This window comes from Lithobates pipiens, unplaced genomic scaffold, assembly GCF_037356315.1.
Source record: "Lithobates pipiens isolate NorthernLeopardFrog02 unplaced genomic scaffold, aLitPip1_a1.2 Scaffold_22, whole genome shotgun sequence".
Classification (NCBI taxonomy): domain Eukaryota; kingdom Metazoa; phylum Chordata; class Amphibia; order Anura; family Ranidae; genus Lithobates; species Lithobates pipiens.
In genome coordinates this window covers 278211882-278237220 of record NW_027507784.1, presented here as the reverse complement: position 1 = coordinate 278237220, position 25339 = coordinate 278211882, and the positions used below count along the sequence as shown (strand labels likewise).

At 41.0% G+C, this 25339-nt stretch overlaps 2 protein-coding genes across 2 annotated transcripts in view; one reads left to right on the top strand and one right to left on the bottom strand.

The window, feature by feature from the left end:
- LOC143924676 (uncharacterized) overlaps positions 1–14465 on the bottom strand; it is a 35525-nt gene extending 21060 nt beyond the window's left edge. The window contains exon 1 of the mRNA XM_077449084.1: positions 14081–14465. The gene's annotated coding sequence lies outside the window, so the exon portion shown is untranslated. The remainder of the gene's footprint in view (positions 1–14080) is intronic.
- Positions 1–25339, top strand: part of CHLSN (cholesin) — a 573216-nt gene that overhangs the window by 214324 nt on the left and 333553 nt on the right. The window lies entirely within an intron of this gene.

Here is a 25339-nt window from a genome sequence, read left to right as displayed (position 1 = left end):
GAAATATACAAACCACATGACTTGATGGACCACAATATGAATTCTTTGGCCTGGTAAAACACCTCCAGTTATTTCATCTGCGTATTTTGCGTTTTTCATGGAGTTCAGTTTTAATGATAGTCTACCATATATGACCATCTGTTAATTACAGACATGATTCACAGCCCAGCCACACTGCTCGTCATTGTCATTCTAGAGACAGAAGTATTCTGGTTGTGTACGGGAAGCAAAGTAGTTTTTTTTATGGTTCATCATCTTTTCATCTGTCATTGCGATAGAACATTTAGACATCTACTTTGTTTACCAATCAGTGTAATATGACTGTGTGATGGACAATAATGGACCCAATTAGGCACGATTGGGCTTTATGGATTAAATCCAGATAAAATACAGGCTGACCCGAGGCTGAGGTTAAAGTCCGGCTTTCTTGTTCTGAGTCTACATTCTCATTTTTAGCTATGGGGACTAATTGAAAGCAACTGTAAAACCACATCGTTTAGTCAAAGTTTAACTAAAAATATAATCCAAAGATTTGTTGGCAGCTCATTATGTGCAATTAAAAGGGCCGGGATTAAAATATGCTACAGTAGGTTTTCATTTTATAATTTCAGTAATAGTTTTGTCATATCTTTTTATGGTGATCTGTTCTAACTTCTTTACTAGGGGAAATCCTGGATCACATCATATGATCTTTTGTAATGTTAGAAATATTTCCTGGTCTTTTAAAGCATATGTCAAACAACAAATATGCAGTACATCTCTGCAATTCATGTGCATTTCTTCATGTCTTATCCCATTAACACCTTGCTTACCAAGCCTTTTCTGGAACTTTTTGTTTACAAGTTTAAATTTGTATTTTTTGCTAGAAAATTACTTAGAATATATATATTTTTTTTAGCAGAGACCCTAAAGAATGAAATGTCGATCTTGCAATATTTTGGATCGCACTGTATTTGAGCAGTGGCCTTTCAAGCACAATTTTTTTGGGAAATAATACACTGTAATATATATATATATTCCTTTTGGAATGATATGGATTTCTGCACAAATTGGTCATAAAATGTGATCTGATCTTCATCTAAGTCACAACAATAGACACTCACAGTCTGCTTAAACTAATAACACACAAAGAATTAAATGTTACCATGTTTTTATTGAACACACCATGTAAACATTCACAGTGCATGTGGAAAAAGTATGTGAACCCATAGACTAATGAGATCTCCAAGAGCTAATTGGCGTAAGGTGTCAGCCAACTGGAGCCCAATCAATGAGATGTGATTGGAGGTGTTGGTTACAGCTGCCCTGCCCTATAAAAAACACACACCAGCTCTGGGTTTGCTTTTCACAAGAAGCATTCCTTGATTTGAATGATGCCTCGCACAAAAGAGCTCTGAGAAGACCTACAATTAAGAATTGTTGAGTCGCATAAAGCTTGCATAAAACTAGCATATATATAATGAATAAATTAAAAAAAAACACAACAGTTACCCCCATTTTTTTGTAATGTGAAAGATGACGTTACGCCAAGGTAAATAGATACCTAACATGTCTTGCTTTAAAATTGTGCACGCTCGTGGAATGGCGACAAACTACGGTACTTAAAAATCTCCATAGGTGAAGCTAAATTTTTTTACAGGTTACCTATTTAGAGTTACAAAGGAGGTCCTGTGACAGAATTATCGCTCTCACAATCGTGGAAATACCTCATGTGTGGTTTGAGCACTGTTTACAAATGCAGGTCCGACTTATGTATGCTTTCACTTCTGTGCACAATTTACATTTTATTTTTTCTTATTTATTTTACATTTTATTTTTTATTTTTACTGACCCTTTATATTTTTCTGATCATTTTTATTCATATTACAAGGAATTTAAACATCCCTTGTAATAGAAATAAGCATGAGAGGTCCTCTTTATTGAGAGATCTGGGGTCAAAACGACCCCAGATCTCTCATTTAACTTTAAAAGCAAAAGAAAAAAAAGAAAATTGTTATTTTGCTTAAAAAAAATAAACATGTGTTTATGCCTGAAAACCGGAAGTGGCAGTCACTCCAGCTATCCAAGGGCATAGAGACAAGTGGAGGCCATCCTGCCCTCACTTGACTTCCTGCCTAGCGAACAGCCACATTGGATCGCTTCCGGGTTTACTGAGGGCTCCGGTAAGCTCGGAAATTACCAGGAAGCAATAGGGAGGGGGTACCTCTCCCAACGCTATTGAACAGATATAACAAAACATTTTCATTGGTATATTTAACTACTTGCCAGGCGCGCTATAGCTGAAAGACTGCTGCAGTGCAGGCCTTAATTGTCAGGAGGGCGTCCATGGACGTCCAAGCCCTGCGGGTCGCGCGCGACGCGCTCTGTGATCACCGAGTCTATGAGACTCGACTGATCACAGATCCGAGTAAGGGAGTGATCCCGGCCCCTTACCACGTGATCAGCTGTCAGCCAATGACGGCTGATCATGTGATGTAAACAGAAGCTCGGTAATCTGTATTTTTTTGAGTGACATCGGTCCCTCACTCAGAAAGCCATGGCTGTGCCTACCAGTGACACCTGCCAGTGCCCACTGTGTCACCTATCAGTACCTACCAGTGCCATTTATCAATGCTCACAGTGCTGCCAATCAATGCCCATCAGTGTCTAATAATCAGTGCCACAGATCAGTGCTACCTACCAGTGTCACCCACCAGTGCCACCCATCAGTGCCCACCATTAGTGCCACCTTATCAGTGCCCATTAGTGCAACCTCATCAGAGCACATCAGTGAAGGAAAAAAATTACCTGTTTTCAAAATTTTATAACAAACTATGAAACAGATTTTTATTTTAATTTTTTCAAAATTTCAGGCACTTTTTGTTTAGCAAAAAATAAAAAACCCAGCAGCAATTAAATACCACCAAAAGAAAGCTCTATCTGTGTGAAAAAAAATTATACAAATTGAATTTGGGTAAACTGTAGCGTGACCACGCAATTGTTATTCAAAGAGTGACCGCGATGAAGGCTGAAAATTGGTCTGGGCAGGAAGGGGGTTTAAGTGCCCAGTAAGCAAGTGGTTAACAGACCAAAAGGTAACAAAGGAAGTTTGTTGTTAGCATTTACATTAATTTTAAGTAGTAAACCCTCATTTGACAAATATTAAAGGTGCTATAGAAGACAACAAATAGGGCAGAAATAAAGTTTGAGGACATGTTAAAAAGGAACCCTAAAAATATTTATTTGGCTAGACACTACTAAGAATATTCCATGCATTTAAAGATCAATATTAGCAGAAAGGCAATGTAAATAAAACACAAATCACCTAAAGGGATGCTATCCTTTGACAATGCAGGCCAAAGCAAAATAGTGACTTAAAGTGTTACTAAACCCACAATCTTAAAATCAGTCTGTATACGCAGTAAAGCGTGTTTGTTATACCTACTGTGGAACATAAAGGGTTAATTCTCCGCATTGTGTTTATAAGGCTGTTTGATCCTGTCTTCTCTGATCCTCCCGTTCTTTTACTGTCCCCAATCCATCTGCTGATAGTACAGAGCCCTAGAGAGTTTTTTTTGTGGGGGGGGGGGGGGGTGCATTTGATCATCGCAGGGCCATTCTGCACTAGGCAGACAAAGTCAGGGGTCATGCAGCCTCATAGGACAGTCAGAGCAGAATGAAAACTCCAAAACTCCTCCTACAAGCTTTAATCAGTGCTCAGCCTGACACTGATAGAAGTCACAAGACTGCTATATACTGCTGATGAAAAAAAGTATTTCGCAGTTTATAATCACTAAAATAATTGCATTTCATGTTCTGTGTGCTGTGGGAAACCAGGTATAGCGAATGCAGATTCCTGGGTTTAGTAACACTTTTCCTCTCCCCAACAGCATATAATATAATCTTTCCTCACTTCAGTTAATTTCTTTTGAGTGCTGGGATTGATGTATGTGTGAGCATGCGACTTAGTCTCATGTGCCAGCGCCATCTGCCTGGTTATTGCCCCACTGCTGTCACATTATACTAGGGAAGCAATCCTTCGCTTTCTCTGAGCTCTAACAAAGCCTAGGTGCAACCAAAATCAAAAGCAGAAAAATTCGCACAAGGGACAAATTGTAGTCAGTAGGATGTGTCCCTTGTGCTGATTCATCTTCTGTTAGTAGAAATTCTTCTCTGTCCTGCCTCCACCCCTGCTGCTGTAATCTTCAAATATGGAGGGGGCTAATACAACTAAGGGGCTGTCACAGGCGCTCATCGGTTCTCAATAACCCCTGCTGCACTGGCGGTTTACGGTAGCATTGGATAATGCGACTAAGGGGCTCCCATTAACAGATCCTGATTATGCCCGCCGTTTCCACTCAGCTCTTAGTCGTACTACAGTTTTTATGAAGGAAACGCAACCTAAGAATGTAGAAAGGGTAGATGATTGATAGTTCCGCCATCTTCATTTATGGACCCTGTTTCATTCATAGAAGCTGTACAACAGAGGAGGATTTCTACTAACAGAAGGGGAATCAGCACAAGGGACACATCACCCTAACTAAATTATGTCCCTTGTGCTGATTTTTTTGTTGTTATTGATTTTAGCTGCACTGATCAGAGCGGTTTGGAACTGACATAAGGTGAGTATAAAATGCTGAAGTGATGGCGGTTCTGGTCCATTGTGTGGCCACTTTGATGTCATTTCTGCAAATGTACACACGAGTTACATTGTTTGTAGCAGTAAGTGCTATTACAGGTCTAAAATACATTTCAGTGAAACTGCACTACATAAAAAAACCGAGTGATTTCACCCTATGTATTAAACTTCTTCTGCCCTGTACACACGGCCGGACTTTCCGACAAAATCCATCTGATTTTTTCAGACGGATTTTGGCCCAAAATTGTCTAGCATACACACAGTCGCAAAGTTGTCGGAAAATCTGATTGTTCTGAACACGGTGACGTCGAACAGTATGACGGGACTAAAAACGGACCAGTAGCCAATAGCTTTCGCCTCGTAATTTATTTTGAGCATGCGTGACACTTTGTCCGTTGGAATTGTCTACACACGATCGGAATTTAAAACGATCAGATTTTGTTGCCGGAAAATTTTAGATCCTGCTCTCTAACTTTATGTGTTGGAAATTCCGATGGAAAAATTCAGATGGAGCCCACACACGATTGGATTTTCCGACAACACGATCCAATCACAAGGCATTAGTCTGTAGCAGACATGAAAAAATATGTTTTTTGCTAGGACTGCTTTAATGTCTATTTTCGTTCTGGGCCTAGTGTCAAACCTGTTTTTAGTGTGCTTTTTTTTTTTGTGTGTTATTTTTTCCACCTTGATACAAAAGGAGCCCTGTTAGTGCAGAAAACAGCCATTAAGCTATGCAAGGAAGCCGGAAACCAAGAGTTGGGGGAAGGGAGTGCAAACTGCTCCAACTATGAAATCAATGTATAAAATAGATTAAGATCAGAAACCACTGAGAGAAAACCATTAGTAACATTCTTAAATGATTGATGTTATGATTTAATATACAGTCCACAGGTTTAATAATCTTTAAAAGAAATCTTTAATTTTTTATAACTTTTCTTAGATACATGTAGGATCATAATCTGATTATTGAGAGTCTATTTTATGTTGCAATGTCATTCAGTATGTATTTATGTACAGCATTACACAGACATGCCGTATTTGTTCATTACCTCTGCAGGTGTTGCTTTTTGTCTCGGTGTGCAGCACAATGATTGTGTTTTGCTGCTCCACTCTCAGTGTGAGTCTGTAAAGCCCCATACACACTATCCGATTTTCTGCTGATTTTTGTCTTCAGATTTACCAAAATCATGTAGTGCAAGGGCCTGCCTGATTGTATACACATTGAAACTCTTAAGGTTTGACCTCATATTATATGGTTTTGGTAAATCCTGAAGGAAAAAATCTGCAGAAAATCTGATAGTGTGTATGGGGCTTAAGAAGATAACGCTCTCTCTTTGGCTCTCTCAGTAGTTGCAGATACAGTAAGGCTGTATTAAGGTGAACTCAAGGTACATTAAAAACAGGCAAACATCTAAATACACAGTTGACATACATACAGTGCCTTAAAAAAGTATTCATACCCCCTGCAATGTTCCCCACTTTGTCATATTACAACCAAAAACCTAAATGTATTTTATTGGGATATTATGAGTTAGACCAACACAAAATGGAACATAATTGTGAAGTAGAAGGAAAATGATAAATGGTTTTCAAAATGTTTTACAAATAAATATCTAAAAAACGTGGGGTGCATTTATATTCAGCCCCTCCGAGTCAATAGTTTGTAGAATCACCTTTTACTTCAATTACAGCTGCAAATCTTTTTGGGGATGTCTCTACCAGCTTTGCACATCTAGAGAGTGATTTTTTTTGCCCATTCTTTGCAAAAGAAGATTGGATGGAGAGTGTCTGTGAACAGCAATTTTCAAGTCTTGCCACAGATTCTCAATTGGATTTATGTCTGGATTTGGCTGGGCCAGTCTAACGAATCTCATGAATATGCTTTGGTCTAAACCATTCCATTGTAGCTCTGGCTGTATGTTTTGGGCCGTTGTTCTGCTGGAAGGTGAACCTCCGTCCCAGCCTCAAGTCTTTTGTAGACTCTTTGACTCATTCACACTGGGGCCGCGGACACTTTCGCCGTAAAGCAGCACTAGATTTAGCGGCGATTTACCGCTATTTAAGTGGCACTTTTTGGCCGCTAGTGGGGTGCTTTTAACCCCAAAGAAGGGGTTAAATATTCCCGTGTTGGGATGCTTCTGAAGAGCTTTTCAGGTGTTGTCCATTCATTCCAATGGGCAGGGGGTGTTGGGAGAGCTAAATACAGCACTCCCAACCTGCCCCAAAGAATCTGCTCACAGAACTTTTCTGAACGTCCCGCAAGAGCACCGCCCCAGTGTGAAAAGTCATCCATCAACTCTGACCAGCTTTCCTGTCACTGTTAAAGAAAAACATCCCCACACCATGATGCGGCCACCACTATGTTTCACGGTGGGGATGGTGTGTTCAGGGTAATGTGCAGTGTTAGTTTTTCTCCACACTTAGCGTTTTGCTTTTAGGCGAAAAAGTTCAATTTTGGTTTCATCTGACCTTCTTCCGCATTTTCTGGGTACCCCAAAATGTTTCTTGCAAACTGGATTTCTTATGGCTCTCTTTCAACAATGTCTTTCTTCTTGCCCCTCATCCATAAAGGTCAGATTTGTGAAGTGCATGACTAATAGTTGTCCTCTGGACAGATTCTCCCACCTGAGCTTTGGATGCTCTCCTTTCCCGGCCTGTCAGTTTAGGTGGACGGCCATGTCTTGGTAGGTTTGCAGTTGTGCCATATGCTTTCCATTTTCGGATGATGGATTGAACAGTGCTCCGTGAGATGTTCAAAGCCTGGGATATTTTTTTATATGCTAACCTTTCTTTAAACTTCTCCACAACTGTATCCCTGACCTATATGGTGTGTTCCTTGGCCTTCATGATGCTGCTAGTTTACGAAGGTTCTCTAACAAACCTCTGAGGGCTTCACAGAACAGCTGTATTTATACTGAGATTAAATTACACACAGGTGGACTCTATTTATTAATTAGGTGACTTCTGAAGACAGTTAGTTCCACTAGATTTAAGTTAGGGGTATCGGAGTAAAGGGAGCAGAGTACAAAAGTGCGCCATATTTTTCAGATTTTTAAATGTAAAAAAATGTGAAATTTGAATTTATCATTTTCCTTCCACTTCACAATTATGTGCCACTTTGTGTTGGTCTATCACATAAAATCCCAATAAAATATATTTATGTTTTTGGTTGTAACATGACAAAATGTGGAAAATGTCAAGGGGTGCGAATACATTTTCAAGGCACTGTATACGGGAGCTACGTTACCTGTGAAAGAATTTGTAATTGTTTCCAGACAGTTTTACACAGCCCTGCCAGACAGCATGGCCAGGTTGGTGCCTGACTTTTTTATGCTGCAGTTAAAGCATATCTATACCTAAAAACAATAATTTTATATATTGCAGCTTTCCAGTCCTTAGATTTTGTAGCTGTTTTTCAGCTGGTGATTCTGACAGTAGCACACTTCCTGTTCTATGGGGACAACCCTAAATTGTCCTTTTTGTATCAAGGCAACAGAAACAAGATAGTGCCACAGAACCCCCCCCCACCCCACCCTTCTGCTATAATCTATAACATAGAGAGGGGTGGTTCTGTAGCCTCAGAGCTAAGAGGAACAGTGAGACTGGCAGCAGCACAGGCAGAGAGCAGAAACAGATTCACCTCTTGCCCACTGCCTGGGACTGGACAGTGAAGGAGAAGCAGAATACATAGAATGTAGGACCTAGGAAAAAAGAGAAGCAGCACTAGGAGCCAATCAGGTGTGTTGTCTGGCAGGATTGTTTAAAGAAGAACTCTCTTTGAAGTTGTATTTAATTGCGATGGAAACCAAGTTTTCCTAAAACAAAAACAAAAACAAAAAAAAACAGCACAAGGGACAATATTTACCTTCACTGAGACATGTCCTTCATGCTAATGTGCACACTTTTCACCTAAATCTTCCTCTTCTCCCCCACATGGTCCTCTAAAGCAGTGTTTCTCAACTCCAGTCCTCAAGGCACCCCAACAGGTCATGTTTTCAGGATTTCCATTATTTTGCACAGGTGATTTGATCAGTTTCACTTCCTTAGTAATAACCACAGCCGTTGCATCTGAGGGAAATCCTGAGAATATGACCTGTTTGGGCACCTTGAGGACTGGAGTTGAGAAACACTGCTCTAAAGCAGGGATCCTCAAACTACGGCCCTCCAGCTGTTGTGAAACTACACATCCCATGAGGCATTGTAAAACTCTGACATTCACAGACATGACTAGGCATGATGGGAATTGTAGTTCCTGAACAACTGGAGGGCCGTAGTTTGAAGACCCCTGCTCTAAAGGGTTGCATTACAGTTCAAAAAGTCTGAGACTTCTTTACAAAACCTTTTGTATTGAAATGGCTCCCATATATATATTTCAGCTATATATTTTGCTGTTAGCCTGGAGTTGAGCTTTAACCACTTCAGCCCCAGAAGATTTGGCTGCTCAATGACCAGCCAATTTTTTGCACTACAGCACTGCGTCACTTTAACTGACAATTGCGCGGTCATGCAATGTTGTACCCAAACAAAATTGACGTCCTTTTTTTCCCACAAATAGAGCTTTCTTTTGGTAGTATTTGATTGCCTCTGTGGTTTTTATTTTTTGACGTATAAACAAAAGAAGAGCGACAATTAAAAAAAAAAAATAACACATTATCTTTTAGTTTTTGCTATAATAAATATCCCACATTTTTATCAAAAAAACAAATGTTTTCCTCAGTTTAGGCTGATATGTATTTTTCTACATATTTTTGGTATAAAAAAAATGCAATAAGCGTATATTGATTGGTTTGCGCAAACGTTATAGCATCTACAAAATAAGGGATAGATTTATGACATTATTATTATTATTATTTTATTTTTTTTACTAGTAAGGACTGCGATATTGCGGTGGACAGATCAGACACTTTTGGCACATTTTTGGGACCATTGGCAATTATACAGTGATCAGTGCTATAAAAATGCACTGATTACTATATAAATGTCACTGGCAGGGAAAGGGTTAACACCAGGGGGTGATCAAGGGGTTGACTGTGTTCCCTCACTGTGTTCTAACTGTAGCGGGGATGTGAGTGTCTAAGAAGAGAAAGAGATTGGTGTCCATACATAGTATGAACACACGATCTGTCTCTACTCCCCTGAAAGAAACGGGATCTCTGTGTTTCGTAGTCATACGATTTTTATCAGATTGGAAGGGAACCAAGGTATATTTCTAGGCCTACCAAATACATAGCCAGCTTCTCTTGATAGTATAGATAGAATAGGGGTTGGAGAAGGCCAAACACTCTGGACCAAAACCCTATTAGCTTCAGGCAAGAACACCAGATGTGCAGCTCTCACCCTGTTGCCATAGCCTCTGAAACACCTATCATTTTGGTTGGGGGTCCAACTTTCGCAAGGATGTTATCTAATGGTGTGACAGCAGATAGGGGAAGAATTCAGAGTTAGGCGTTTGGTGTTTTTCCTAAAGAGAAGCCCAAATGGGGAGAAAACATGAGGTCAGGAAGTGATGGAACTGAATAAAATCATGTGACAACCACCACTTAATAGACCCTGCTGGCAGTAGAAGCAAAAAGGGATCATTAGGGGACTAAACAAGGTTGGGCGAGCACTGTGAGGGAGTCACAGCAAAGCCATTATGGGAACAGAGCCACAGTTTGGCCCTTCCAAAAATATTCACAGGGACATCTGATAAGGCAAGAAGAGACAGTTGAGAGATTTATGCTGCTTTGGTCTAGGGATCAATATTAGGGACCCCTAGACCACCTTGAATTGGATGAGCATAAAGGGTAAAATGTGTGACACATGGACGCTGGTAGGTCCAAATAAAGGAAAGAATAAGGCCTACTCTAGTAGGCAATATCAGGAAATAGTATAGGGTTTTCAGGATTGGATTAACCTGTCCCAACCAGGAAAGATTTGGAAATGTCCAGCTTTGTATAATGGAGTTGAGGGAATGTAGGAGGGGGTAGTACTTTGTTGAGAACAAGGACGCGTAGCCGGGGTTGAGTCTGACCCATAGGTAATCCAACTAGTAGGTTGTCCATTCACACGCACAAAAAAGGTGGATTGAATTTGCAAAACCGCACCCTGAGAGAGATATTGATGACCCTGGATTTAGATGGGTTCATGTGGGTGACCTGTTGGGGATTCGGGAGCATTGTATGGGGGTTAATGAGAACCAAGAGGGAATCACCTGCACAAAGATTAAGATTAGAAAGAAGCCCGGCAGACTTATACTAGGGCTGTCCGTGATCACCATAGCCAAAATAACCCTCTCCCAGTCTCGAATGCTGCTGTGCACAGGATGGCAGAGCTACTAGGGCTACATTCACATAGGCCATTAAAAACGAACAGTGGAATTTCTAGTGTGTGTGATCAGTTGTGACCTGGAAACCTATATAAATATATGGCAGGCTGGCAGCAGCTGCATATCTTTAATTACCTATGGTTATTGATAGATGATCAGCCCTGGATGCATGAAAAGATTTAGTCCAGGGACGATCACCTGTCACCAGGTAAATGTCCAACACTCAGGGAAATATACCTATCATTAATATAAAAATGAGAAGGTAACATCTACAATGTAGTAACGTAAGATGTGGGTAAAATAGCACACCTTGGTACAAGAAGATGAAATGCAAACAAGAAAAACAAAATCATCCATACTACACTCAGCACACTCACACTTGCTCCCTCCTGTCATTCATTTATACAGGCTTCCTGGCTGCAGCTGTTCGCAGGCACTTGTGATTCCTGCCACAGGAATTCACTGTCCAATCCTATGAACATAGGCTTATGTTAGCCCCTGTACACACGGTCGGAGATTTTGCCAACCAAATCCTTTGAATTTTGCCCGTCGGATTTTGTCCGACGGATTGTGTCCGAAACTGTTGCATACACACGGTCGGGCCAAGTTGGCGAAAAATCCGATCTTTCAGAACGTGATGACGTAATTTCGTTACTATGGGACTACATTCAAGCTAGTAGCCAATAGCTTTGATGTAGGAATTTGATCTGAGCATGCGTGGCACTTGGTCCGATCAAAATGCTCTACACATGATCGGATTTGGTCCGTCCGGCCCAGTTGGTCGGGAAATATTTCCAACATGTTGGAAAATTGGGTCGGACGGAGATTCGGACGGAATCAGTCCGATGCATACCACACACAGTCGGATTATCTGACGACACGGTCCGATAAGACACAATCCGACAGATTCTCCGACCGTGTGTACAAGGGCTTAGATGTATGCGGAAATTCATTTTAGCTGTACTTTTGTAGGAATACACAACTGTATTAAAGTGTTTGTTACCCCAACATTTCATATTCCTGATATGTGCCTGCTGTACCATGTACTTGTCTGAAAAAGTATCCTTTTCTCTTTGTATTGCTTCTTCTGTGTGAAATCCCTGGTGTTCCTGCCAGTCCCTCTGCTTTTCTATTTAAAAAAACTGACCACACTAAGCAGGAGAGCACAGCGTGGGCAGTTCTCTAGCTGTGCTGGGAACTCAGCCTGCTCTCCTCTAATGATCAGACTTGCCCTGACATGCCCCTGCTGCACAGTTTTTCACAAGGGAGCTCAGTGTGCTGCTGCTTTTCCTCCCCCTAGCTCTTATGCAGCTGAAAACAGAGGGAATGTGATCACTTATAAAAAAGAATAAAAAGGTATTTATAATGTTTTTTTTAACCGTTTAAGGACCGTTTATATACTGCCACAGGGTGACCTTAGGCTCAAAATCACGTACCTGTACGTGATTTCTCTTCTCTGCTCTGGGGCATACGCTGGTCGCAGCCCCGTTCCCACTGTGATTGGATACAGTGGGAACCAATCAGTGGGTCTGGCGCCTGTGGTGGCTGCCCGCCACCGGTGATCATTAACAGGAGAAGCAGAACTGCGCTCTGCCTATGTAAACAAGGAAGACTGCCGTTCTGTGAGGGAGGAAAATGGTAAGCATTAACACAGATGTGTTTTTTCCTTCAGTCACAGCATTCCCCCCCACAGTTAGAAAGCATTCCCTAGGAGCACACTTAATCCTTTGATCGCCCCTGATGTTAAACCCTTCACTGTCAGTTTTATTTATACAGTGACAGTGCTTTTTTTTATCACTGTATTGGTGTTACTGGTCCCCAAAAAGTGTCAGATTTGTTTGCCACAATGTCTCAGTCCTGCTAAAAATTGCTGAATGCAGCCATTACTAGTAAAAACGAAATAAAAATCATAAATCTATCCCATAGTTTGTAGGTGTGATGACTTTTGCACAAACCAATCAATGTACTCTTTTTATTACAAAAAATATATAGCAGAATACATATTGGCCTAAATTGATGAAGAAATTCGTTTTTGATATATTTTTTTATTGGATATGTTTCATAGTAAAAAAAAAAATATATATATATATATATATATATATATATATATATATATATGTATATGTATATATTTAAAAAACTATTTGTAGGTCTTTTTTTGTTTATAGTGCAAAAAATAAAAACCGCAGAGGTGATCAAATACCAACAAAAGAAAGATCTATTTGTGGGAAAAAAATGACGTCAATTTTGTTTGGGAGCCACATCGCACGACCGCGCAATTGTCAGTTAAAACAACTCAGTGCAGTATAGCAAGAAATGGCCTAGTCAGGAAGGGGGTAAAACCTTCCAGAGCTGAACTGGTTAATATCTATGCACAAATGTTTTTACTTTCATTTCTATTTGAAACTGAATGGATTGTTTTACAAGGTCTTCATTACAATCACTTTAAGTATCTACAGTAAATGGAGTTGAGCTTTATGTGACAATGCCGACTTACACCAAAATCCTCTAATTATATAGTGCTATTTTTTTACAAAGTACATATACATATTATCGTTTCTGAGCTTACTGTAACGTCCAGCTGCGCAGAGTATTTTCCTCCATATTGATCTGAACACTTTCGATTAGTGCTGATTAGACACTTAGCTGATGTCCCCTTATACTGGAGAGTGACAGCCGCTGTTTTGATCATCAGATACAAATATATAGAGCAGGATAATGAAAAGATCAACATATACTGTTCTGTTTTCATGATGAACATAATTTAGCTTTTTTGATAACATAATATGGATGGAGCAGTGACGTTCCTTGACCTCAAACAGCTGATCAACTTAAAACAGCCTACAACCAGCATACTGATGATACAATTCTGATTGGTTACCCTGCTGTTGTTTGGTTACAGCCTTGTAGCTTTAACCATAAGCACCTATTTACAACAGATCTGTGCTGTAGGCAGAAGCGAGCAAGTTTTTTTTTTCTAAACTAGAAACTCCTTACTTAAGACAAGAATTATGATCTCACCATGAATGCCATAATGCTGATGTGGTTTGGATCTTGTAGCAGAAATAAATTTTTTTAAGGTTACGGAAGAGGAACCCAAATAAACATTGTCTATTAACAATCCAGCAATGACTACAAGTATCTGCACCTACCTTAATCTAGGTTCCAAGCCACGTCATTGAGGTCCGTGCGCTGTTCTGAGAAGCCTGCAATCCTCTACTGTGCTGGGCTGAATTGAAGAGATTCAGTGATTTTACAGTCTTGAGGCTGTAACGGAAGTTACGAGCAATTTGAGAAGTTCAGGTTACATTTTTAGTAGACGTCTCTTTCCCCTGCTACCATGTGACAAAAGTTCCATGACAAAAATGTGGTTTTCGTTACTGCCTGTGCACACTCACGGAATGCAAAACTTGAATTCAAAGGAAAATGAAAGTGTTTCCTTCTTTCAAAATTAAGGAACAAGATCGACAAGTATTTTCTAGATCTGTGGCAGTTTGTATCTATTCAGTATCCACTTAACAACATTTCTCCAGGCTGTAGAATAAAATCTGAAATATGATTGGCTGTTAGCAGCAACACCCTTTGTTCTTTGTTTACAGTGTTTCACAAATCAGCTTTGATGTTGTAGCACTGCTAATGCTAAGTTCAGTTTTTAAAGGTGAACTCCACACCCAAAACCTGTCATTTAAAGAGGAAGTAAACCCTGATGGGTTTACTTCCTCTTTGTCTCCCTGCAAAGGTAAAGCATAATGGACTACTATACATCACATAGTAGCCCATTATGTGTCACTTACCTGGCACAGGAGCCAGCAAATGTACCGCTGTCCCCTGTAGTCCGGAGCATCCATCTTCTTCTGGGTATCACTGCTCCGGCCACTCGCAGTGCCGGAGCAGCGATGATGTCACTTCCGCGCATGTGCACGGGAGCCGCCACTAACGGCATATCGCCGTTAGCAGCGCCATTCTGCTAAAGGCGATAGTGCACCTGCGCTCTGCTGACAGCTGTTACTGTCTTTTAGTAAATATCTCCTAAACCGTGTAGGTTTAGGAGATATTGATTGGACCTACAGGTAAGCCTTAATCTAGGCTTACCTGTAGGTCAAAGTGGTTTGTAAGGGTTTACAACCACTTTAAATGTATTCCACATTAGCTACAACTTCTATAAATATACTTTATGTGCACACAATTCCTTTGCAGATCCAGTGATTACCTTACAACTGTTGCAAGGACACAATCACTGTGCAGCACATAACCAGTGCAGAAAACAGGGCTGAGAGTGGGGGGTCCAGCAGGCCCACCCATTACAGGATGCCAGCAGAAAGCTACAGGAGGGGTGGGTACAAGACCAGTTACCCTGTACGAGTTGAGAGAGCAGCAGTGACCAGTCTTTAAAACTGGAAAATTCCATGCTGCATTACTGAACAGATCTGCAAGAAATACACAAAACACACCAAGATTTGAGTAAGAACACATGTAACTCTTGTATTATAACAGTGTGTGCTTATCCCAGAGTTCAGCTTTAAGTACTTCAAGGGGAAGCATATGTGTGTGCAGCTCATTACATTAGGGTGTGCACCCCAAAGCTCAGACATATACACATATGTATAGACATATACATACACACTCATACATACATTTTAAAATCTATTAATGCATGGACTGTGTCAGCACAGCATTGGACGCTGTCATTAGAGCAGTGGACATGTCAGTAGGGCAGCTGTTGGTGTCAGTCAGTACAGCAGTAGATGTGTCAGTAGGGCAGAAGACTGTGTCAGTAGAGCAGTGGGCAGTGTGAGTAGTTTCTATTTTTAAAAATGTTTTAAATATTTTTTACATTTTGTTTTTGTTTTATTTTGTTGAAATATCAAGGGCCTAAGCAGACTCCAGATGTCTCAGTTTTGGAATAGGGAAAGGGACTGAGGACAAAGATTCCCCAGTCCCTTTATCTGCAGGCTCAACTGCACTGGACAGTGAATGAATGGGACATTCTCTGTGCTGAGCAACTGCCTGTAAAGCATAGTAAACTGTGTTTTGTTGAGTTAGTGTGAATGATCTTTACTGGGCAGAAAAGGAAGGGGCCTGATCCACCCACTCAGGCTGTGCTATATAGTTGTAGAGCATAAGGAAGGAAAGCTCTCAGGAACTCCCTTCTGGTTTCTCCCTTCTAAACCATTTTTGACGTAGGGGAGCGCGTTCCATTGTCCTGATTGTGATGTCATACTTTGTGTAGTCCCATGTTTTAAAAAATTTCCTACCCGGGATGTTTTTCTAAACCTGTATGAAGTGTCTAGTATTACAGTCATTATTAATATTGTACCCTTTTTTGGACAAATTTCAGTGTTTTTGATTTGATTGCATTATTGAATAAAATGTATTATTATTTTTTATAATTATTTATAGTTATTTATTATATTATAATTTATTATTTTGTGTTTCAAACTTTTTCTCGTTCAAAATATTTATTAATTTTAGAAATAATAAATAACAACAAATACAGAATATTTGACAAAACAAAAATATTAAAATATAACATTAAAGTACAAATATTATAAAAAAAAAATAATTAAATACATATAAAAAAAAAAAAAAAAAAAATGCAAATAAGTAAAAATAAACCCACTAAAATAAGAGAGGGGTGCTCCATCATATACAACCTATGAAGATGCATGCAAATTATAGCTACAGATATCTAAGTAAAAAGGGAATAAAATACCAAGGAGGAATAATAAACATTCCAAAAAAATAAATAGAAAAAGTGTGGTTATTATATAATCTAGAGAAGACTAGAGTATACAATTATTTATATCTGAAATGTCAGGAGCTCAATAAACTAGAAAAGACAGAAATATATCAATTTTACATATTTGAGCAAAACGAAATCCTGACCTTAGGTATACTTCAATATAGAAAACAAATACTGTAGTATAATTAAAGGTTTTTTGAAGAAGTATGGAAGAGAAAATGGTAAAAGGAGATGGGGACAGAAAGGAGGGGGAGAGATAATTATTTAACTCCAGGTATAAATTATAGTTTATATAGCTAAATATTATACCAGAAAGAGAGAGAGAGAAAGAAAATATATACATATATATATAAATTACCATGACAAGAGCGTTCGATTATCAAAATTATCTGACATATAGTATCTAATCCATGGTCTCCATATGTTATTGAATTTTGACAGACGATTCTTATCTAAAGCATCCATTTTGGCATGTATAAAAGATTGGTTCATTCTAGTTTTGGTTTCTGAAATATTCACAACAGATGTTTTCCAAGCATTGGCTACTGTCTGTTTTGCGGCTATCAGGAACGTGAGGAATAGTTTGAATTGGTTCTGTGTGAGGGAATCTGGTTTTAGATTAAGAAGAGCTAGCATTGGGTCTGGTGAAATAGAACAATCGAATATTTTCGAGATAATCAGAAAGACATTTTTCCAAAATGAGTACACAATAGGACAATGCCACCAGGTGTGCATATAAGTACCCTGTTCCGGACAGCCGCGAAAACAGAGGCCTGAATTATCAATTGTGAATTTGGCTAATCTGGCAGGAACCAAATACCATCTTGTAAGCACCTTATAAGATGTCTCAATTGCCAAAATGTTTGTGGAAGAAGATTTAGTATTAGACCAGATACGAGACCAAGTTTTGGGATCAATCGTGCGCTCAAGATCTTTTTCCCAAGTGGATGTATATGTAGGTATTATTGTGTTAGATTTAGTAATCAATTGAGTGTAAATTGTAGAGATACAACCCTTGGCGTGAGGTTCTTTGAGGCAGATTTTTTCAAATTGGGAAATAGATTGTAGATTTTCACTAGAGTTAAGGAAAGGAGTATAAAAATTTTTAATTTGTAGGTATCTAAATAGTTCAGATTGGGGTAACCCCGAAGTATCACATAGTTCTGGGAAAGGCCGTATCGAGGACAATGTTGCCAAATCATGTAGGCAAGTAATGCCAGCTTTAGACCAGGCTTTAAAAGTTTTAGGATATATCCAGGCTGGGTAGAAGGATGGATTTTTATGGAAGGAAAGAAGTGGGTTATGCAGTGATTGTAAGCCATGTGAAGTCCTATGTTTATCCCACAAAGATAGGGAATGCCTAGTGATTGGATTTTTTAAAGTCTTGCGAACTGCAGGTTGTAACCATAGTAAATTATTGACAATAAAAGGGTCGCAGTCAATAGCCTCAATGGATACCCATATAGGGATCTCCGTTGTTGAGTGATATTTTGTTAATTGTGCCAACTGAGCTGCTTTATAATATAATGTAAAATCTGGGAATCCCAGACCACCCATACATTTAGGGAGAACTAAGGTATTCTTATGTAGTCGGGGTTTTATTTTACCCCACGTGAATTGTATCGCCTTTTGCTGAATCAATCTGAGAAAATAAGCAGGAATATGAATAGGCAGCGTTCTAAATAAATATAAGAATTTGGGAAGTATGGTCATTTTTATAATGTTAATTTTTCCAAACCATGAGATCGGTAGGGATGACCAATTTGATAATAGACTGGTGATGTGTTTCAGTAAAGTTGGATAATTTGCTGCAAATAAGTCAGAAGGATCAGGAGTGAGTTGGACACCCAAATATGGAAGACTATGAACTACCCATTTAAAGGGTAGAGAGTCTTGTAAAGTTTGTTTAACTTTTTCGTTAAGTGATATATTAAGCGCCAGTGATTTTTGGACATTAACTTTAAGGCCTGAGATAAGCGAAAAATCCTGTAATATAATCATAAGGTTTGGGGCAGAAGTTTGTGGTGAGGATAAAAATAGCAGGATGTCATCCGCAAATAAGCATATTTTATGATGGCATCCACCTAAATCTATACCTGTGATTGTAGGTTCCATTCTTATTCTTTCTGCTAGTGGTTCAATTAGCAATGCAAATAATAATGGAGAGAGTGGACAACCTTGATGTGTCCCTCTCTGTATATTAAATTCATCTGATTTGTACCCTGCATATTTAATGTAGGCTTTGGGATTTTGATATAATGCGGAAATCCATTGTAAAAAGTGTGAACCAAAGCCCCATTTATTAAGGGTAAATTGCATGTATCAAACTTTTTCATACCCGGGATGTCTACTAGACTCTTGTTTGGACAGATTTAAGTGAGTTATTCCTAAGAATTACAGGCCTACAATATAAAACGACAAATTTCCATACAAAACAATGTACCGCTTTGACATTCAGAAATCGGACATAATCATACCTCCAGGGATGTTGGAGAGGACAGTGATTCCAAACCTAAACTTTGTTTCCTCACCCATGTAAAAAAAATTAAGTCTGCATTCACATTCCTGCCACTCCATGTGCTCCTTACCATTTCTCACATAAAAAGGAAGATACAAAATATAAATGATAGCAAAAAAAGCCCATTTCTACCCAGCTGCACATGCAAAGATCCTGCAGCATCAGTGCATTACATGTAGGCAGGAGCAAAACCACAGCTGATGGGAGCAAAAATTTGATGGTGCCACCCCATCACCCTCCATAGAACTTGGACAGCTATACTTAGAGTAATGAGCTTGGTGAAAGTGGTACCTACCATATGGTGGACACTGCCTTGCTGAACCCTAGGGAGTCTATTTTGGAGAGTTGGAGGGAACTGCTCTGAAGAGCAAAACATTGCCATAGAGGGACCGGCCTTGGAGGGAGACAAAGAGAGACACTGCCCAAAAGTAAGACCCCTTTCACACCACCGATCCGTTCAGATCTGCCTGTCAGTTTTTCAGGCGGACCTGAACGGATGCTCCATAGAGCTTTATGGAGCGTTGGATGTCAGCGGTAACATGTCCGCTGACATCCGACCTGCTCCGATCCGAAAAAGTGTGACGGAGAAAAAAGCTATTTTTCCATCTGTCATCAGATCGGATCAGGTGACAACGGACACTGCGGTCCGTCGTCACCCGATCTCCCATAGGGGAGAGTGGCGCTATGACAGGTCCGTCCCTGCGCAGTGTACAGAAATGGACCTGTCTTCTTCCTGCTCAGTGGAGATCGCTCCGGCGATCCCCGCTGAGCAAGCGGATATCCACAGGGTGGATCAGCACTGATCCGCCCGTGTGAAAGGACCCTTAGAGAGGTGTTTGTTGTGTTGTTCTCTCAAAAGGGGCGCAGACCACATATACCCAGTCATGTGAATTGTGATGTCAGTTTTTAACAGATCTTGAATGTCCAGTCCAAGCCAAGACTGAAGTCTGTCCCAATCATACACATTAGTCTATGCTATCTAGGAAGCAGCTGGGCTGAAATGGTTGTAAATATGCCATTGCAAGTAAGTCAGATAAAGGTAAATGTATTAGATATTCTTGCCTTAGTAGGGTTGTATTAGGTCATGTGTAGGTTTATTGGGCTACATAAGAATGTGTCATTGGCCTCCTTAATTGTCCAGATAGTAGCTGCAATGACATACAATTCACCATGTAATAAAGAGGACATAGCAGATGTGGAGTTGGTGTTGGTCATAAAAACCTAGAAAAGCGTTGTAAATAGTTTGGTTGTTCTATGGTTGTAGAGTTTAGATGTTGTTCTTATCAAGCTATCTACTTTTTAGTCAGTAGCTGTAATATACAGCGTGTGATGCATTGTTACCACAGTGCTGTAAATAGTCGAAATAATTTCTGTGAGCAGGCAGCACAGCCTGCACCGTGACGTAGCTGGTTTGGCAGTGCACATGCATGCCCCCTGCTGATCTGTGCTGCCATTGGACACAGAACGTGTTTGTCTGCAATGATTTATGGCTGAAACCTGCAGATTGGCTGTGGCCAATCACAGCACAGAATTCTGTGTTGACAAACACCCAGAACTCTGTACACAGACAGTGACCTGTCTGTTTCTTTTCACTGAAAGCAACTTCTGTTAGTAAAAGCAGTACACATTACACTTCTTAAGCACACAGGTAACCCCTTGATTTCCCCTTGATGTTAACCTCTTCCCAGCCAGTGCGATTGGTACATTGTACAGCATTATCACTGGTCACTGTATTAGTGTCACTAGTGACATCGGTTAGGGTCCGTTCACACAGGGGCAACACGACTTTCAACACGTTTTTTGAGGCAACTTGGACGCAACTTGGACACGACCTGAACACGACTTGGGGCGACTTACAACACGACTTTAAGTCGCCCCAGGCCAGGCGACTTTTGCCGCGGCCAATCAGAGAACGAGCTCTCAAGAGGGAACTCCACGCCAAATTGATGAAAAAACGGCGTGGGGGTCCCCCCCAGATTCATACCAGACCCTTATCCGAGCACGCTACCTGGCCGGCCAGGAAAGGGGGTGGGGACGAGCGTGCGCCCCCCCTCCTGAGCCGTACCAGGCCGCGTGCCCTCAACATGGGGGGATGCCTTGGGGAAGGGGGGCCGCGCGGCCACACCCCACCCCAAAGCACCTTGTCCCCATGTTGATGAGGACAAGGGCCTCTTCCCGACAACCCTGGCCGTTGGTTGTCGGGGTCTGCGGGCGGGGGGCTTATCGGAATCCGGGAGCCCCCTTTTATAAGGGGGCCCCCGGATACCGGCCCCCCACCCTATGTGAATGAGTATGGGGTACAATGTACCCCTACCCATTCACCTGTGAAAAAAAGTACAAAAAAAACACAACACACAAGATAAAATAGTTTATTGCACAGCTCCGGGGGTCTTCCGTCTTCGGGGGTCTTCTCGCCGGACTCCTCTGCTATCTTCTTGTAGCTCTTTTACTAGTGGAGGAGCCCGGCTTTCTTCCTCGCCGCCGCCCTCTTCTTCCGACTTCGGGGGTCTTGTCCCCCTCTTCGGTCCTCCTGCCGGGCCACCGCGCCTTCTTATAGCTCTTTTACAGGCGGTGGCCTGGTCTTCTGTCGCCGCTGCCGCCGCCGCCTTCCGTTCTTCTTCTTCTTCTCCTTCTCCTGGAGATGTTGACTCGACGCTCTCTCCGGCCGCAATGCCAGGGACGCGCTGCGCGGCGACTTATATAGGGACAAGGGGCGGGGTCATCGGTTGATGTCACATGGGTTGATGTCACATGGCGACAGTCCCAGCATCCTCCGGGACTGTGACATCGTAAGGGAGCGGGGTGACCATGTGACATCAACCCATGTGACCTCAACCGATGACCCTGCCCCTTGTTCCTATATAAGTCGCCGCGCAGCGCGTCCCTGGCATTGCGGCCGGAGAGAACATTGAGTCAACATCTCCAGGAGAAGAAGAAGAACGGAAGGCGGGGTCGGCGACAGAAGACCGGGCCCACCGCCTGTAAAAGAGCTATAAGAAGGCGTGGTGGCCCGGCAGAAGAACCGAAGAGGGGGACAAGACCCCCGAAGTCGGAAGAAGAGGCGGCGGCGAGGACGAAAGCCGGGCTCCTGCGCTAGCAAAAGAGCTAGAAGAAGATAGCGGCCAGGGTTGTCAGGAAGGGGCCCTTGTCCTCATCAACATGGGGACAAGGTGCTTTGGGGTGGGGGGGCCGCGCGGCCCCCCCTTCCCCAAGGCACCCCCCATGTTGAGGGCACGCGGCCTGGTACGGCTCAGGAGGGGGGGCCGCACGCTCGTCCCCACCCCCTTTCCTGGATGGCCAGGTAGCGTGCTTGGATAAGGGTCTGGTATGCTCTCAGAGGGGGAACCCACGCCAAATTTTTATTCATAAATTTGGCGTGGAGTGTCCTCTTGAGAGCTGATAATTCTGTCAGAGTCGCCTCCGTATAGACGGAGATCCGACTTGGAGGCGACCTCCATTGAAATCAATGGGTACCAGTCGCCTACACGTCAGATTCAAGTAGTACAGGAACCTTTTCTGAAGTCGGAGCGACTTCAGTAGCGTGCATTAAGACGGCTCTCATTCACTTACATTGCTTTTTAAATGTTGTCCGACCTGAGGCGACTAGGGGCGACCTGAAGTCGGATCGGAGTTGCCCCTGTGTGAACGGACCCTTAGGGTCCCTCCCAGCCAGTGTCAGCTAGCGTTAGTTCGCCCACCATACTCTCACAGTCACACTAATGCTGTGTACACACGGCCGGACTTTTTTGACAGCGAAGGTCCGATGGAACGAATCCGTCTGACAATTTGACCGAATGTGGGCTTCCTCAGACCTTTGCTGTTGAAAAATCAGACGGACTTTAGATTTAGAACATGTTTCAAATCTTTCCGACGGACTCGAGTCTGGTCGAAAAATCAGTTTTGTCCGAGGAACGAAAACTGACGCTAGGGCAGTTATTGGCTACTGGCTATGAACTTCCTTATTCTAGTCCGGTCGTACGTCACCACGGTCGAATTCGTCAGACTTTGGTGTGCTTGTATGGATACAAGTCCGATTCGATGGAGGTCCGTTGAAAGCCCGCCAAAAAGTCGGACAGAATTCAGTCCGTCTAAAAGTCCAGTCCTGTGTATACGGCATCAGTCGCTGATCACCGTCATTACTAGTATAGTGTCTGTACGGATCAGTATCTGGATTACGATCAGAACTAGTGTCCCCAATTGTATAGTGTCCACAAAAACACAGTTTGTTTTTTTACCAAAGACATGTAGCAGAAAACATTCCAGGCTAAATTTATGAAGAAATTTGATTTTATTGGATATGTTTTATAACAGAAAGTAAATATCTTTTTTTTTTCTTCAATGTTTTCGGTATTTTTTAAAATTTTTATAATAAGAGATACAATACCCAGTGGTGATCAAATACCACCAAAAGAAAGCTCTATTTGTGTGAAAAAATGTGTATAAGTTTCATATGCATACAATGTTGCATGACTGCGCAGTTGCCAGTTAAAGTAGCCCAGTGCTGAATAGAAAAAAATGGCCTAGTCATGAAGGGGATAAAACATTCCGGTGGTAAGCCTTAGGAAAGTTGCACACAATAAAGGATTTTGCTGATGTTGACATCACAGCTTGTATTTGGTTAACAATTCTTTACAGTAGTTTTTAGGATACACACAATGCAAATTCCACCGTACACCTATCCAAAATGATACTTGCCAAGAGATTAAAGCAGAATTAAACCCACCGATTTGTTTTCTAAAAGTAAACTAAAGTTGGAAATGATCAATATATATCTTCAATCAAACATACCCATGATTTAATTTACATTCTGTCTACCACTGCATGCGCAGTGTGTGCTACATTTAGAATTCTTATAAAATAAGGATAGATCTTAAAGCGGAACAACGCTTTTCTAAGGTACCATCCTCGATGGATAGAGTTTATTTTCCTTCCCTTATTTATAAGAATTTTCTATTTTAGAAGATTTGGAATGGAATGTGACGGTTGGTGGTGTTACCATGATAAAGAGAGTTTAATTGGTTTCTGTTTAATGCTTTATTTTTCTGTATCACTGATATTTGTATTCAGCCTTCTGTGCTTTGCCAGTGAGCAAAGAGTGGTTGGGTATTGGAAATAAGGTTGTTTCACAATGACACAATGGGGGTTATTTACGAAAGGCAAATCCCCTTTGAAGTGCAGTCGCTCTAAATCTAAGGGGTAGATCTGAAATGAGGGGAAGCTCTGCTGATTTTATCATCCAATCATGTGCAAGCTAAAATGCTGTTTTTATTTTCCTTGCATGTCCCCCTCGGATCTACAGCGACTTTATTTCCAAGTGCACTTGCAGTGCAAAGTGGATTTTGCTTTAGTAAATAACCCCCAGTGTTCCCTCAAACCTTCCATGGTTCAATAATGGCCATAGTAGAGCATTGTACCATGTTAGCCACTGATTAATGCAGAACGATTATTGACTAACTTAAATTATTTTAAGATGCAAGTTTTCAGGATGATCTAGATCCCCAATTTATAGAAGGGATCCAAGTTATCCTGGAAGCTTGCATCTTTAACCACACTGCGTCACTTTAACAATTGCGCGGTTGTGCGACGCTGTACCCAAACAAAATTGACGTCCTTTTTTCCCACAAATAGAGCTTTCTTTTGGTGGTATTTGATCACCTCTGCAGTTTTTATTTTTTGCACTATAAACATAAAAAGACCAACAATTCAGGAAAAAAAACAATATTTATTACTTTTTGCTATAATAAATATCCCCCCCAAAAAAAGTCTTCATCAGTTTAAGTCAATATGTATTTTTCTACATATTTTCAGTAAAAAAAAAAATGCAATAACCATATACTGATTGGTTTGAGTAAAAGTTATAGCGCCTACAAAATAGGGAAAATATCTATGGTGTTTTTTATTTTTATTTTTTTACTAGTAATGGCGGTGATCAGTGATTTTTAGCGGGACTGTGGCGGACAGATCAGACATGTTCTGCACTTTTTTGGGACCAGCAACTTTTATACAGCGATCTTTTTTTGGAAAAAATACACTTTTTTGAATTAAAAAATAAGACAACAGTAAATTTATTTATTATTATATTGTAAAAGATAACGTTACGTTGAGTAAATTGATACCCAACATGTCACGCTTCAAAATTGCACCAGCTCG